Raw genomic sequence first — 14,700 nt, forward strand, 5'->3', positions numbered from 1 at the left:
TCTGGAAGGCCGTTTTATTAGCGTTACGGTCTAGGGGCCTTCCAGTCAGCCGTTGGCAAGACGTCCTTCCGGACGCATTACATTCTATTAGGTCACTCTTGTGCACAGCGACCAATACGACCCCTCACGAGCGGATGTTCTCTTTTCCCAGGAAGTCCTCCTCGGATACTTCGCTCCCGGATTGGCTGATGTCCCTGGGGCCCGTCCTGCTTCGGAAGCATGTCTGGACCCATAAGGCAGATCCCTTGGTCGAGGAGGTCCAATTGCTCCACGCTAATCCTTAATACGCTGACGTAGCATACCCTGATGGGCGGGAGGACACGGTTTCTGTCCGTGACTTGGCACCCGCGGGTGCCCCTGAGGTCACCACGTCCTTCCGCCCCACGGTCCCTGGTGTTGTCCACTCGGAGTTTGCTACGCCTCTTCCTCCCTCAGTCCCTGTCCCCAATGTAGTCCGCCCAGAGCCTGTTGCGGCCCCCCACCCCCTAGCTCCAGTTCCCACTGTTCCCCATACGCCACCAGGGCCATTGCTCACTCCTCTCGCCCCTATGTTCAGCTCGCTTGAGTCGCCGGAGCCGTCGCCACGCAGTTCCCGACGACTGGACGGGACGACGAATCGGTCCGCTTCACACCAACTGGCGCCTTCTCTCGACGCTCACTGTACGGAGCCTGGGCCGACATCGCTCCCTGCTCGGACGACTCTGCGACCTGCGCTACGACGATCGCGACGGCGGATCAAGCCACCGGTTCGTCTGGACTTGTAATATTGTTTCCACTTCCCCCCGTGTTGTTTTTTTTAAAGGAAGGGATGAATGTGGTGGACCTCAGTTGTGCCTTTGTCCTATATGGACCACCGTTGTGTGTGCTTGTCATACCTGGACACATCCCCTTCCAGTTTGGTTCCTCCCCTCGGCACCTCGTATAAAGGTGGCTGTCTCCTCCCCCTTGTTCAGTCCAGGTCGGTTATTTGTTGGGATCTGCTCCTGATTCTGTTGTGAATAAAAGCCTACACTTGTATTGGCACACCGGTAGTCTTTCGCCTTATTGATAGCGCATCACATACAATGATTGATTAGCTTCAAGAAAAAGCCAGCATTAAGTTAATCAGATCTTCACAGCTCTTGTTTGCGCCATATTGTTCATCGAACTAGTCTTTTCTGGGAATGGCACGAAGTCTCACAATACCAGGTTGAAGTCTAACAGGTTTATTTGGAATCACAAGCTTTCGGAGCACTGCTCCTTCCTCAGGTCACTCCATTCCTGGGAATGGAAGAGGCTTTGCATACATGAAGCCCTAAACAAATTGAAGGATCTGAATCATCGTCCTGTGAAGGCGAGGGTACTAGTTCGTTGGCACAGAACATCCTTGATACAGCCTGACCTCTCTAGGCAATGCACTGGTCCTTGCATTAGTCTTCCTCATTTTCTTCAGAGAAGCTAACGGCATTCCCATCTGAGAAACTCATGGTGGCACTGTTGGAACTGTAGGGGGAAGAAAACCATAGCAATACAAGACAAAGATTGACAGATTTTTTATTAAGTATGGGTATCAAGGGAAATAGGTCAGAGGCAGGTAAATGGATTTGAGTTACAGATCAGTCGTAATCTAAGTAAATGGCAGAACAGACTCGAGGGACTGAATGGACTACATCTGTTCCTATGTTACAAAATCTCTTGAAAATCTGAGCAGTGGTAGAAAAATAAATCAATTTAAGGCCTGAAAATTGATCATTGAATTTTCTTCAATGTTTACATCTGTATATAGATACATTCCCCTGCAAGCCTGGACAATAGTTATATCTGGATATGAAAATCTTTCAGCATGATACACACTGGCATGTCAGGATATTGGGTACATGTTGAAATTATGTCATCAACCTTCACTTAAATATTAGAGTCAAGTTCTCACCTGTTTCAGTTGGAGTTTCTTACCCGTTCATATTCATTATTAAAAACGCATGTGATGCACAAAATTTCTGATCTCCACACAACTTTCTAATTGAGTTCATCCAACTTCTGTATGCTTGGAAAATGCAGAAAAGAAATTGTGAACACTGCACTTGTAGGAAATAGTTCCTTCATATGGGAAAATATATACGCTAAACTGAAAAAAATCCTGTTTGAAATAAGTTTTAGAGTCAAAGAGCGGAATTTTCTGAGACCTGTGGGTACTGGCCTGGGAGCCAGGAAGACTGGCAAATTGACGGGAGAAGCGCAGGAGGGGAGGTCAACATCATTCTGCTGCCATGCCAGCAGTTGGAAAGATGGCAGTTTAATCAGCTGCCAGAAGGCCACTGAACCACTTAAGCAGCAAACTAAGGGCTATTTGCATCCTGGGACATTTTGCCTGAGTTAGGAGCGCCCATTGCCATTTGGGGAGACCACCCATTGAAAACTGGCAGTCACCCGGTGGCAGGATATCCTCCTTTACAGGTTCTTCCGGACCCACAAATGGGCTCTTCTAACAGCAAAGGCCACACTCATGGCAGCAATGATATCCCTAATTGCTGGTGTCTGGCAGCCTCACCCCAGCTTCTGCCAATTCACTCCAATGTTTTTTATGGTTGCCCAGCCATTGAGATCCCATTGGTGGGCCAACAGCTCCAGGAAGCTGTTAATTGCTGCCCCGGGACCTGCCTGCCAGCATTGAAATGGGGTCACCTCCTGCTTTCTCCCTGTTGGAGGGACTTGCCAGCAATCAGCAAATCTTACAATACAGAAGGAAACCATTTGGTCCCTCGCACTTATGTCAGTTCTTCAAAATAGATATCCAATCAGGCACATGCTCCTATTATTTCCCAAAGCTCTACCCATTGGTTTCCTTTTCAAATTTATATCTGAACTCCTTTAGAAAGTTACAAATGAATCTGCTTCTACCACCCTCTCTGGCAGTGCATTCTCCCCCACAGAACCATTTTGGTTTCTGGATAGAACTGCTTTTACAGTGGGTTAAATTAGATTAAAACAACATATGCTATCATTTACGTTAACAGGCAAATTTTGCTCATGAAAGTGCCATTCCAAAAATATCTAATAATAGCCAAAGCAATTTTTCTAACTATGAGTTCACATACATGAAAAAATGCACTCTTTGAGCAAGTTACTGTTCCCATGGAATGTTCAGCTAAACTATGCCAAAAGAAATACTTCAGGGTCTTCCAAAAATAATTCCTTTCCAGCCTCTTAATCAATAATCTGTTCTAACAAATGACTAATTTAATAAACTAATCATGGAGTACTTGCGGTTCACTTGAGTCAAAGTGCATGCGGATGTAACTATTCACTAATTTCTACTTTTTGAGCAATAAGGATGTACACTTGTCGATTTGGCTATCAAAATGGATGTGAAATGTTCATCACAATTATGTAACTCGCCAGAAGAAAGATATTGAAATTCTGTCATCTGTTGGAACCAATGCATGCAATGAAGGGTGTGTATTCCAGCTTGGAACCTTCTACAAAAAAGCTCATCTAATGGAACACATCCGAAATAGTTGGAAAACCGTGCACCGTATATGCATTGATGAAATTGATGTTTAGCTCATTTAAGTGGCAGCAGTCATTGCCACATCTGATTCTGGAAACTAGAGGAGGGAGGTACATACTCCAAATTGTTACTCATTTACAAGATGTGGGGATTATTGGTTTGGCGAGCATTTATTGTCATTCCCTAACTGACCGTCAGAAGGTGGTGGCGAGCTACCTTTTTGAACCATTGTTTGATATGGTATAGGTACACCCACAATGCTGTTTGGAATTGTGTGGTAGGGAAGTTGTTGGAGAGGATTCTTAGAGATAGGATTTATGCGCATTTAGAAAGGAATAAACTCATTAATGATAGTCAATATAGTTTTGTGAGAGGGAGGTCATGCTTCACTAACCTGTGACTAGAATGGTTGACGAGGGAAGGGCCGTGGATGTCGTTTATATGGACTTTAGTAAAGCGTTTGACAAAGTCCCTCATGGTAGGTTGGTGCAAAAGGTTGGATCTCATGGGATAAAGGGGGAGGTGGCTAGATGGGTGGAGAACTGGCTTGGTCACAGAAGACAGAGGATGGTAGTGGAAGGGTCTTTTTCCGGCTGGATGCCTGTGACTAGTGGTGTTCCGCAGGGCTCTGTATTGGGACCTCTGCTTTTAGTGATTTATAGAAACGATCTGGAAGAAGGTGTAACTGGGGTGATCAGTAAGTTTGCGGACGACACGAAAATGGCTGCACTTGCAGTAAGTGAGGAACATTGTCAGAGGCTACAGAAGGATATAGATAGGCTGGAAATTTGGGCAAAGAAATGGCAGATGGAGTTCAATCCAGATGAATGCGAAGTGATGCATTTTGGAAGAACTAATGTAGGGGGGAGCTATATGATAAATGGCAGAACCATAAAGTGTGTAGATACGCAGAGGGACATGGGTGTGCAAGTCCACAGATCCTTGAAGGTGACGTCACAGGTGGAGAAGGTAGTGAATAAGGCATATGGCATGCTTGCCTTTATAGGATGGGGCATAGAGTATAAAAGTTGGGGTCTGATGTTGCAGATGTATAGAACGTTGGTTCGGCCGCATTTGGAATACTGTGCCCAGTTCTGGTCGCCACACTACCAGAAGGACGTGGAGGCTTTAGAGAGAGTGCAGAGGAGGTTTACCAGGATGTTGCCTGGTATGGAAGGGCTTAGTTATGAGGAGAGATTGGGTAAACTGGGGTTGTTCTCACTGGAAAGACGGAGGATGAGGGGGTGACCTAATAGAGGTGTATAAAATTATGAAAGGCTTGAAAAGGGTGAACGGTGGGAAGCTTTTTCCCAGAGGGTGGTGGGGGCCTGGAATGCGCTGCCGGGCAAGGTGGTGGAGGCGGACACACTGGGAATGTTTAAGACTTATCTAGATTGCCACATGAACGGAGTGGGAATGGAGGGATACAAAAGAATGGTCTAGTTTGGACCAGGGAGCGACGCGGGCTTGGAGGGCCGAAGGGCCTGTTCCTGTGCTGTATTGTTCTTTGTTCTTTGTTCTTTGATTGTGTAGCAGGATTTTGGTCCAGTGACACTAGACCAGTAACAGTCAAGATGGTGTGTGATTGGAGGGGAATTTGAAGGTGGTGGTGTTCACATGCACTGGTTGCCCTTGTCCTTCTAGGTGGTAGAAGTTCCAGGTTTGGATGGTGCTGTTAAGGGAGCCTTGGTGAGCTGCAGTCGTGCATCTTGTAAATGGTACACACTGCAGCCACTGTGGTTCAGAAATGAAGGGAGTGAATGTTTCAGGTTGTGGATGAGACACCAATCATGTGGGCTGCTTTATTTTTGACGATATAGAGTTTTTTGAGGATTTTTGCAGCTACATTGATCCAGGCAAGTGGAAAGCATTCCATCACACTCCTAACTTGTCCCATGTAGATGATAGATAGGCTTTGGGAGGGGGTTACTTACAGCAGAATTCCTGGCCTTTTACCTGCTTTTGTAGCCACAGTAAGTTTCTGGTCAATGATATTGATATTGTTTAGGTGACATTGAATATCAAGTGGAGGTGGTTGGACTTCCACTTGTTGGAGAAGATGATTACCTGGCACATGCAGAGCAAATGTTACTTACCACATGTTAAATCAGGCTTGAATGTTGTCCAGGTCTTGCTGCATGCAAGCACAGACTGCTGCACTTACTGAAGAGTTGCAAATGGTATGAAACACTGTGTAATCATCAGCAAACATCCCCACTTCTGATCTTATGAAACAGCTGAAATAGCTTGGGCATGGGACACTACCCTGAGGAACTCCAGCAGTGATACCCTGGGACTGAAATGATTGACCTACAACAACCGTGACCATCTTGCTTTGTGCTGGGCATATCTCTAGACTGTGTAGAATTTTCTCCCTGATTTTCATTGATTTCAGTTACATCAGGGCTCCTTGACACCTTGAGCTCAAAGGTAGTCACTCTCATTTCATCTCTTCTGACAATGTTTGGATCAAAGCTGTAATGAAGTCTAGTGTTGAGTAGCCCTGGAGAACCCCAACTGGACATCAGTGAGCAAGTATTGTTGAATTAAGTGTCAAGTGACTGCACTGAAAATGACACCTTGCATCACTTTGTGATAACAAAGAACAAAGAACAATACAGCACAGGAACAGGCCCTTCGGCCCTCCAAGCCCGCGCCGCTCCCTGGTCCAAACTAGACCATTCTTTTGTATCCCTCCATTCCCACTCCATTCATGTGGCAATCTAGATAAGTCTTAAACGTTCCCAGTGTGTCCGCCTCCACCACTTTGCCCGGCAGCGCATTCCAGGCCCCCACCACCCTCTGTGTAAAATACGTCCTTCTGATATCCGTGTTAAACCTCCCCCCCGCCTCACCTTGAACCTATGACTCCTCGTGAATGTCACCACCGACCTGGGAAAAAGCTTCCCACCGTTCACCCTTTTCAAGCCTTTCATAATTTTATACACCTCTATTAGGTCACCCCTCATCCTCCGTCTTTCCAGTGAGAACAACCCCAGTTTACCCAATCTCTCCTCATAACTAAGCCCTTCCATACCAGGCAACATCCTGGTTAACCTCCTCTGCACTCTCTCTAAAGCCTCCATGTCCTTCTGGTAGTGTGGCGACCAGAACTGGGCGCAGTATTCCAAATGCGGCCGAACCAACATTCTATACAACTGCAACATCAGACCCCAACTTTTATACTCTATGCTCCATCCTATAAAGGCAAGCATGCCATATGCCTTATTCACTACCTTCTCCACCTGTGACGTCACCTTCAAGGATCTGTGGACTTGCACACCCATGTCCCTCTGCGTATCTACACCCTTTATGGTTCTGCCATTTATCATATAGCTCCCCCCTACATTAGTTCTTCCAAAATGCATCACTTCGCATTTATCTGGATTGAACTCCATCTGCCATTTCTTTGCCCAAATTTCCAGCCTATCTATATCCTTCTGTAGCCTCTGACAATGTTCCTCACTATCTGCAAGTGCAGCCATTTTCGTGTCGTCCGCAAACTTACTGATCACCCCAGTTACACCTTCTTCCAGATCGTTTATATAAATCACAAATAGCAGAGGTCCCAATACAGAGCCCTGCGGAACACCACTAGTCACAGGCATCCAGCTGGAAAAAGACCCTTCCACTACCACCCTCTGTCTTCTGTGACCAAGCCAGTTCTCCACCCATCTAGCCACCTCCCCCTTTATCCCATGAGATCCAACCTTTTGCACCAACCTACCATGAGGGACTTTGTGAAACGCTTTACTAAAGTCCACATAGACGACATCCACGGCCCTTCCCTCATCAACCATTCTAGTTACTTCTTCAAAAAATTCCACCAGGTTAGTGAAGCATGACCTCCCTCTCACAAAACCATGCTGACTATCGTTAATGAGTTTATTCCTTTCTAAATGCGCATACATCCTATCTCTAAGAATCCTCTCCAACAACTTCCCTACCACGGACGTCAAGCTCACCGACCTATAATTTCCCGGGTTATCCTTCCTACCCTTCTTAAATAACGGGACCACATTAGCTATCCTCCAATCCTCTGGGACCTCACCTGTGTCCAGTGACGAGACAAAGATTTGCATCAGAGGCCCAGCGATTTCATCTCTCGTCTCCCTGAGCAGCCTTGGATAGATTCCATCAGGCCCTGGGGATTTGTCAGTCTTTATATTCCCTAAAAAACCTAACACTTCCTCCCTTGCAATGGAGATTTTCGCTAACGGGTCAACACTCCCCTCCGAGACACTCCCAGTCAACACATCCCTCTCCTTTGTGAATACCGACGCAAAGTATTCATTTAGGATCTCCCCTACTTCTTTGGTCTCCAAGCATAATTCCCCACTTTTGTCCCTGAGAGTTCCGATTTTTTCCCTGACAACCCTTTTCTTCCTAACGTATGAATAAAATGCCTTGGGATTCTCCTTAATCCTGTCTGCCAAGGACATTTCGATGAGCGGCAGGCTTATGAGATGGTAATTCACTGGCATGGATTTATCAGGTAAATGCTAGTGTTATACTTTTATCAAACAGCTTGGCTACAAATAATTCATGAGCACAAGTCTTCAGTACGACATCTGGGATGTTGAGAGAATCCACAGCCTTTGCTGGATCCAGTGTCCTCTGTATTTCTTCATATCCTGCAAGATGAATCAAAATGGCTGAAGACTGGCATCTATGATAGTGGTACCTCACGATGAGGCAGAGGTGGATCATCTACTCAACATTTCTGTTTCGAGATGGTTGTGACTTCTTCATTGCATTCACAAGCTGGTTCTATTATCATTGAGGATGGGAATTTCCACACAACTTCCTCCTCCCATTTGTTATTTTAACTGTCCACCAACAAATATGAGGCAGGACTTCAGAGCTTTGATCTGATTCATTGCCCGTAAAACTGCTTCGTTTTGTTCTCAGCCTACAGTTTTTACTGTTTAGCATGTATGTAATCCTATATTGTACGATTATGTTATGTGACAGTGACAAAGGTATACTTTCCCTCCTTGCCCTTCTCCACTTGTCAGCAGCTTTTGACGTGGCTGATCCCATTATCCTCCAAGCATATTGCCCTTGGTCCCATCATATGGAGACAGTATTGGTTTTCATATGTACACTGCTGACACCCTTCTCTTCCTCACCACCACCTCTCTGAAACCCTTAACTGTTGCTAAATTGCCAACTACTCATCCCACGTACTGGCTGAACAGAAATTCCCTTCAATTAAAGATAGAAGCCATCGGTTTCAGTCCCCTGCTCTAAATTCAGCTCCCTAGCAAACAACTCCCACTGTCTCACTGGCAGTCTGTTTGTAACTTTGGTGTCACATGTGATCCTGAGATGAGCTTAAATCTCATATTTGTGCCATCACTAAAACTGCCTTTTTCCACCTCCATAATGTTGCCAGACATCACCCCTGTCTCAGCTCACCTACTGCTGAAATCCTTATCCCATGTCTTTAATTGTTACATCTAGACTTGACTATTTCAACATCCTCCTGGCTAGTCTCCCATGTTCTGCCCCATGGGCCCCAGTCACACTCCCATAAACTTGATATTATCCAAAACTGTGCTGCCCATGTCAGTTCCATTTCCCTATCACCCTTGTGCTCACTGAGCTAGATTGGCTCCTGGTCAAACAACATCATGATTTTAATATTTTCCCCCTGGTTTTCAAATCCCTCCTTGCTGGCATTTCCTTATCTCTGTAATCCCCAAACCCAGCACTCTCAGATCTCCTGCACGCCTTTAATTCTGGCCTCTTGTGCATTCTCAATTATAATTGTTCCACCATAGGTATCTATGTCTTCAGTTGCCTAGGCCCCAAACTCTGAAATTTCCCCCCTGCACTTCCCTGCCTCTCTACCTCACTATCCTCCTTTAGACACTCTCTAAAATCTACCTCTTTGACCAAGCTTTTAGTCCTTGGTATTGTACTTAGTTTTATTATTCTCTTCTGAAACACCTTGGCATATTTCATTCTGTTAAAGGTGCTAAGTTGATATTGTTGCAGTAGGAGGTTGGCACCTCATTTTTAGGCATACCTGTTGCTACTCCTGGTATACTGTCCAAACTTTTCTTTGAACCAGGGTTGGCCAAACCCCCACAACTGCAGCCAAGTGCGTTACATGACCTTGCTCTGGCCTCTGATGCTCCAACCGAGTTGAGAAATAGAGACCACCAGTGCCCACTCTTCTGAAAGTACTTCATTAGAGTTGACTCAGGGGTTTAGCAGGGTCAATTCTATCAAATTCAAAACAATCAGCATCGCAAACTATGAATTAAAAGTTACATTTTGTCTGTAAATGATTAGTTTGAAACTAATCCACATTGTCTTTGCTGGTAGTTCAATGCTTAATTCATGTGAGTATTTTAGAAGCTGTGTTCCTTTATATATATAAGATAACCCATGTTGAAACATATTGCATATAGAATAGTATAGAGCCTTGAGTTTATTACACTGCAGATAATGCATCTTGGAGCATGGTTAATATGCATTAACAGATTCAAAAAAAAGTTGCAAGCCAGCAATACCTTGATGTGATCAGGCAATGTCATCAGCCACAGAGTTACAGCTCAAGTACATGCATTAGACCCAGTTGCACAGGACATATTCTCTCCTACTACTTGCATTAATTACTGGTGATTTTGAATTTTGCAGTGTCTTGTTAAATTGTGACAAGTATCAGAGTTCTGTAATCAAAACATATGTGAGTCATAATTTGTTTTGTTGCCATGGTTATCAACATAGGAGTGGATCTCCTGGCCATGTAGGAATCACATCAACAACACCCTGCACAACTCACACATGGAGAGGGTTTTCCATGTGTTGGTCAGTGCTCTCTTACATATACTTCAATCTTCTATCATGAATATGATATTATTAAACTTCCATGAAATGCCTGGTTCATAGCGTTCACTCATTCCAACCATATGATGGCTAAATTTGCTGACATATTTTCAACTAATCTTTTGGCAGCGAAGCATTCTCTTCTTGAGCAACACCAAAAGGACTAACCAGACAGAGCACCATATAAGGGCAAAGCTACATATCTGTACATTGAAACCATGTGGGAGAGCAGCCAAAGTTAACTTTCTCTTTTCATAATTCTGTCTCCTGCTAGGTCAGCGAAGGTAAGACACTCTCTTATGACCACATTTCTTTTAAGGATAAATAAAAATCAGTAGCTGTCACCAAAAAAGAACTCAAAATTGCTCAAGAGGCCAGAGCCAGAATTTTCCAATTCTGTGATCCCCAGCCTGCACTTTTCTAGCCGTTCATTATTAAGGGGGCTGCCAAATCGTAAGCTGAGGAATGCAGAAGTGGAAAATCCTGGTCTATATGCCAGAACTCACTGTGGTAAGCAGGTATGAGACCTTTTTTGGTCATTCATTCCTGGAATGTGGGCATTGCTGGAAAGGCCAGCATTTGTTGCCCATCCTTTCATTCCCCAGAGGCAATGATGCTGAGCTGCAGCCCATGTGGTGTAGGTACACCCACCGTGCTGTTTGAGAGGGGCTTCCAGGGATTGGACCCAGCAACGGTGAAGGAACGACGATATTTATCCAATCAGGATGGTGCGAGTTGAAGGGGAAATTACAAGTGGCTAATCTTTAGCCTCCTGTTATGCATTGTCAGTGACTTTTTTTCAAAGGAATAATTTGAGGAAATTTCCTTCTCTGCCCCACCCCCCCCACCACATTGAATTATTTTTGCTTTGTTACAACACAAATGCCTTTGTTCAGCAGAGTAATTTGGAAAGGGTCAGTGCATCCTACATAATAGAAGCAAGAAATGCCCGAAGAATTACAGAAAGACACGTGCATTTCAAAGACTCGATGAAAAAATGCACTTGCTTCCATAAAATATGTCAATGTGACAAATTTGTTCATTGCTGCAATAAACCAGATCAGCAGAGGTCACAAAGACTATGCAAAGCGCACATGCATGTTAAAGGCACTTGTGGCTGCAGACATGAGGTAAATTCACATAATATGAATGAAACTCCTAATCAGATAATTACAGAAAATTTGTGTTACTATTTTATAACTGAACATTGCCATTCTTTCAGTGTTAGCAGACCAATTTGCCAAGTGCAGATAAATCTTTTGAATCAGATTTCTGTCATGAGGAAGATGATTGTTCTGACTGTCTGGTATGTCTACAAAAAATGTGCAGGAACCATTGAATATTGCTCCCGATTAGAGAGTGATGAACAAGAGCAAGAAGCTTTATTGAGGATATGCCATGGTAGATTTTCAACTAGCAGTCTGGACAAAAAGCTGACATTGCGGATTGGCTGTTTATTCAGGAAATGAAAATCAGCCAATGTCTATCAAGTTGGTTTTCTCGCATTTTACCACACAGCCTCAGATACAAAACGGAAACTTGAGGGAGAAATTACACGAAGGGGATTGGGAGGTGATGGGAGGGGAGAGAAGAGGATGTTTCCCCTGATTGTGAATCATTGCTTTGGCAGAAGAGTCATGGAAACCCTGGAAAAATGTTGTACATGATAAAACATTTACAATAGTAACTTTATATGGACAGCTAGCTGACCTATGCCAAGAGTTCTGGCTCTATGAGTGTGCAAGCATTTGTTACACATGGTAAGAAAAAGTTTGCCTCATAACTTGCTCTGTGAATACTTTCAAAATCATCCCAATGATAGTCGGGGCCCTCTGTTTTGGGGAAGTTTACCCAAGCATGCTGCAACTCTTTTTATCATTATCTGAAGAATTTGTGAGATGTTCCTCTCTGCGCACCGAACATGGATAAAGAATGGACCACTTTTAATTTCTACGAGTTATGCTGCAACTTGGAAGTGTGGGACTTTGAATGTACCGAATGAACTGTGTACACAGATATACAGATCACTGAAAGTGGCAACGCAGGTAGAGAAGGTAGTCAAGAAGTCATACAGCATGCTTGCCTTCATCGGCCGGGGCATTGAGTTTAAAAATGGTCAAGTCATGTTGCAACTTTATAGAACCTTAGTTAGGCCACACTTGGAATATCGTGTTCAATTCTGGTGCCACACTACCAGAAGGATGTGGAGGCTTTGGAGAGTGTATAGAAAAGATTTACCAGGATGTTGCCTGGTATGGAAGGCATTAGCTATGAGGAGAGGTTGGAGAAACTTGGTTTGTTCTCACTGGAACGACGGAGGTTGAGGGGCGACCTGATAGAAGTCTACAAGATTATGAGAGGCATAGACAGAATGAGGAACAGGAACCAAGGGAGAGGTTGAGGAGAGGTTGTTCTCATTTGGAATGTACTGCTAGATGGTGCAAGCAGATTCAATAATAACCTTACAAAAGGAAATAGAGTGCTAATACTGGGATAGTTCCTTCAGAGACCCAGAACAGGAAAGATGGGCTGAATGGTTTCCTTCATTTAATGGCTTTATACCTACATTATGTTAGGTAATTGTCATGATATTGTAAGGTGTGCGTGTGTTTGGCAGATATCAGGTGCAATCTTCTCAGAGGCTTTTTCCCAGGGTGGAAGAGTCAATTACTAGGGGGCATAAGTTTAAAGTGCGAGGGGAAAGATTTAAAGGAGATGTATGAAGCAGATTTTGTACACAGAGGGTGGTGTGTGCCTGGAACTCGCTGCCAGGGGAGGTAGTAGAAGTGGGTACAATAGTGACTTTTAAGGGGCGTCTTGACAAATATATGAATCGGATGGGAATGGAGGGATATGGTCCCCGGAAGGATAGGGGGTTTTAGTTGAGCTGGGCAGCATGGTCGGTGCAGGCTTGGAGGGCCGAAGGGCCTGTTCCTGTGCTGTAATTTTCTGTAGTATCATCTATGCATCTAATTGACACTCTCTCCTTAACTCAATGTGTTGGTATAGCAGATATGGATATACATTTATATGAGGGTAAATGTGGTGTAATTCACTCAATAGATGTGGGCTGAAGATGTTTCACCTGAGAAGATTTAAAACGTTATTAATGAATATTAATATTGACATAAACATGCACTATTATGACCTTGGAGATTCTAACATGAGATTTGTTCATTCAGCTTCTCAATACAAATCCTTAAACACAAGGGAATAAGGAAGTTTCTTCCATGTGAACAGCAAGGAATACAACAGTGCAGATTATGGTGAATTGAGGCTGCATCTTATGAAAGGACTGTTCAGAAATACATGGCTGATGACAGGAATATAATCGTAAAATCTAGAATCATTGGCGATAATGTTTTGGGACTGCAGCTAGCATAGATTCATTGCAAGTATTCTGCACTGGCTAATGGCAATTGCACATGGACACCATTTAAACACTGGTGCTAAAATCCCCCAAGAACCAACCTTTCAGCATCTTGCACATCCACAACTGAGGAACAGGAACCAAGGGAGAGGTTGAGGAGAGGTTGTTCTCATTTGGAATGTACTGCTAGATGGTGCAAGCAGATTCAATAATAACCTTACAAAAGGAAATAGAGTGCTAATACTGGGATAGTTCCTTCAGAGACCCAGAACAGGAAAGATGGGCTGAATGGTTTCCTTCATTTAATGGCTTTATACCTACATTATGTTAGGTAATTGTCATGATATTGTAAGGTGTGTGTGTGTGTGGCAGATATCAGGTGCAATCTTCTCAGAGGCAGCCAATCAAGACGTCATCTCCAGGAATGCTGTCCAAGCAGGGATAGTGGGTGGCCGGAGGATGCATGAGGAGAGCCTGAAGTGAAGGATAGTCAGCAGATCTACTGTGGGTTTTTCGTGCCACTGAGGTGAAAGGAGAGGAACAGGGTGGCACAAGATAGAGGTGCCATACTGCTAATGGAACTGCAGGCAATTCGCCTCACCCTGCACTATGTGGACATGTTCCTGTCCTACCCGCTCTAATTGCTTCTCTTGTATCTGGTGCATCACTTTCCAAAACACGAATTGCTTCCTCCTATTTGCTAATAATCAAGAGTTTAGGAAAGAATAGTTTCATCAACACACTGTGATGGGCAAAAACCTGTAATGCCACTGCTGTACTAGCAAAGACCTTAAACAAAATAATAGGTAGGCAAGATCACATGCTTGTAATTTTTCTTGTACGCATTGTGTACATGCAGAGCCTGATTCCCAACCTCCTTGATGGCCAGTGGGAATACTGATGCCCCGCTGGATCTCAATACCCCACTAATCCTAACTGCAACATTGATACAATCTAAGCCTGATTGCCAGACATGGTTTCACTTTGTCTTTTGCAAACCACA

Source organism: Mustelus asterias, chromosome 5 (assembly GCF_964213995.1).
Source record: "Mustelus asterias chromosome 5, sMusAst1.hap1.1, whole genome shotgun sequence".
Classification (NCBI taxonomy): Eukaryota; Metazoa; Chordata; class Chondrichthyes; order Carcharhiniformes; family Triakidae; genus Mustelus; species Mustelus asterias.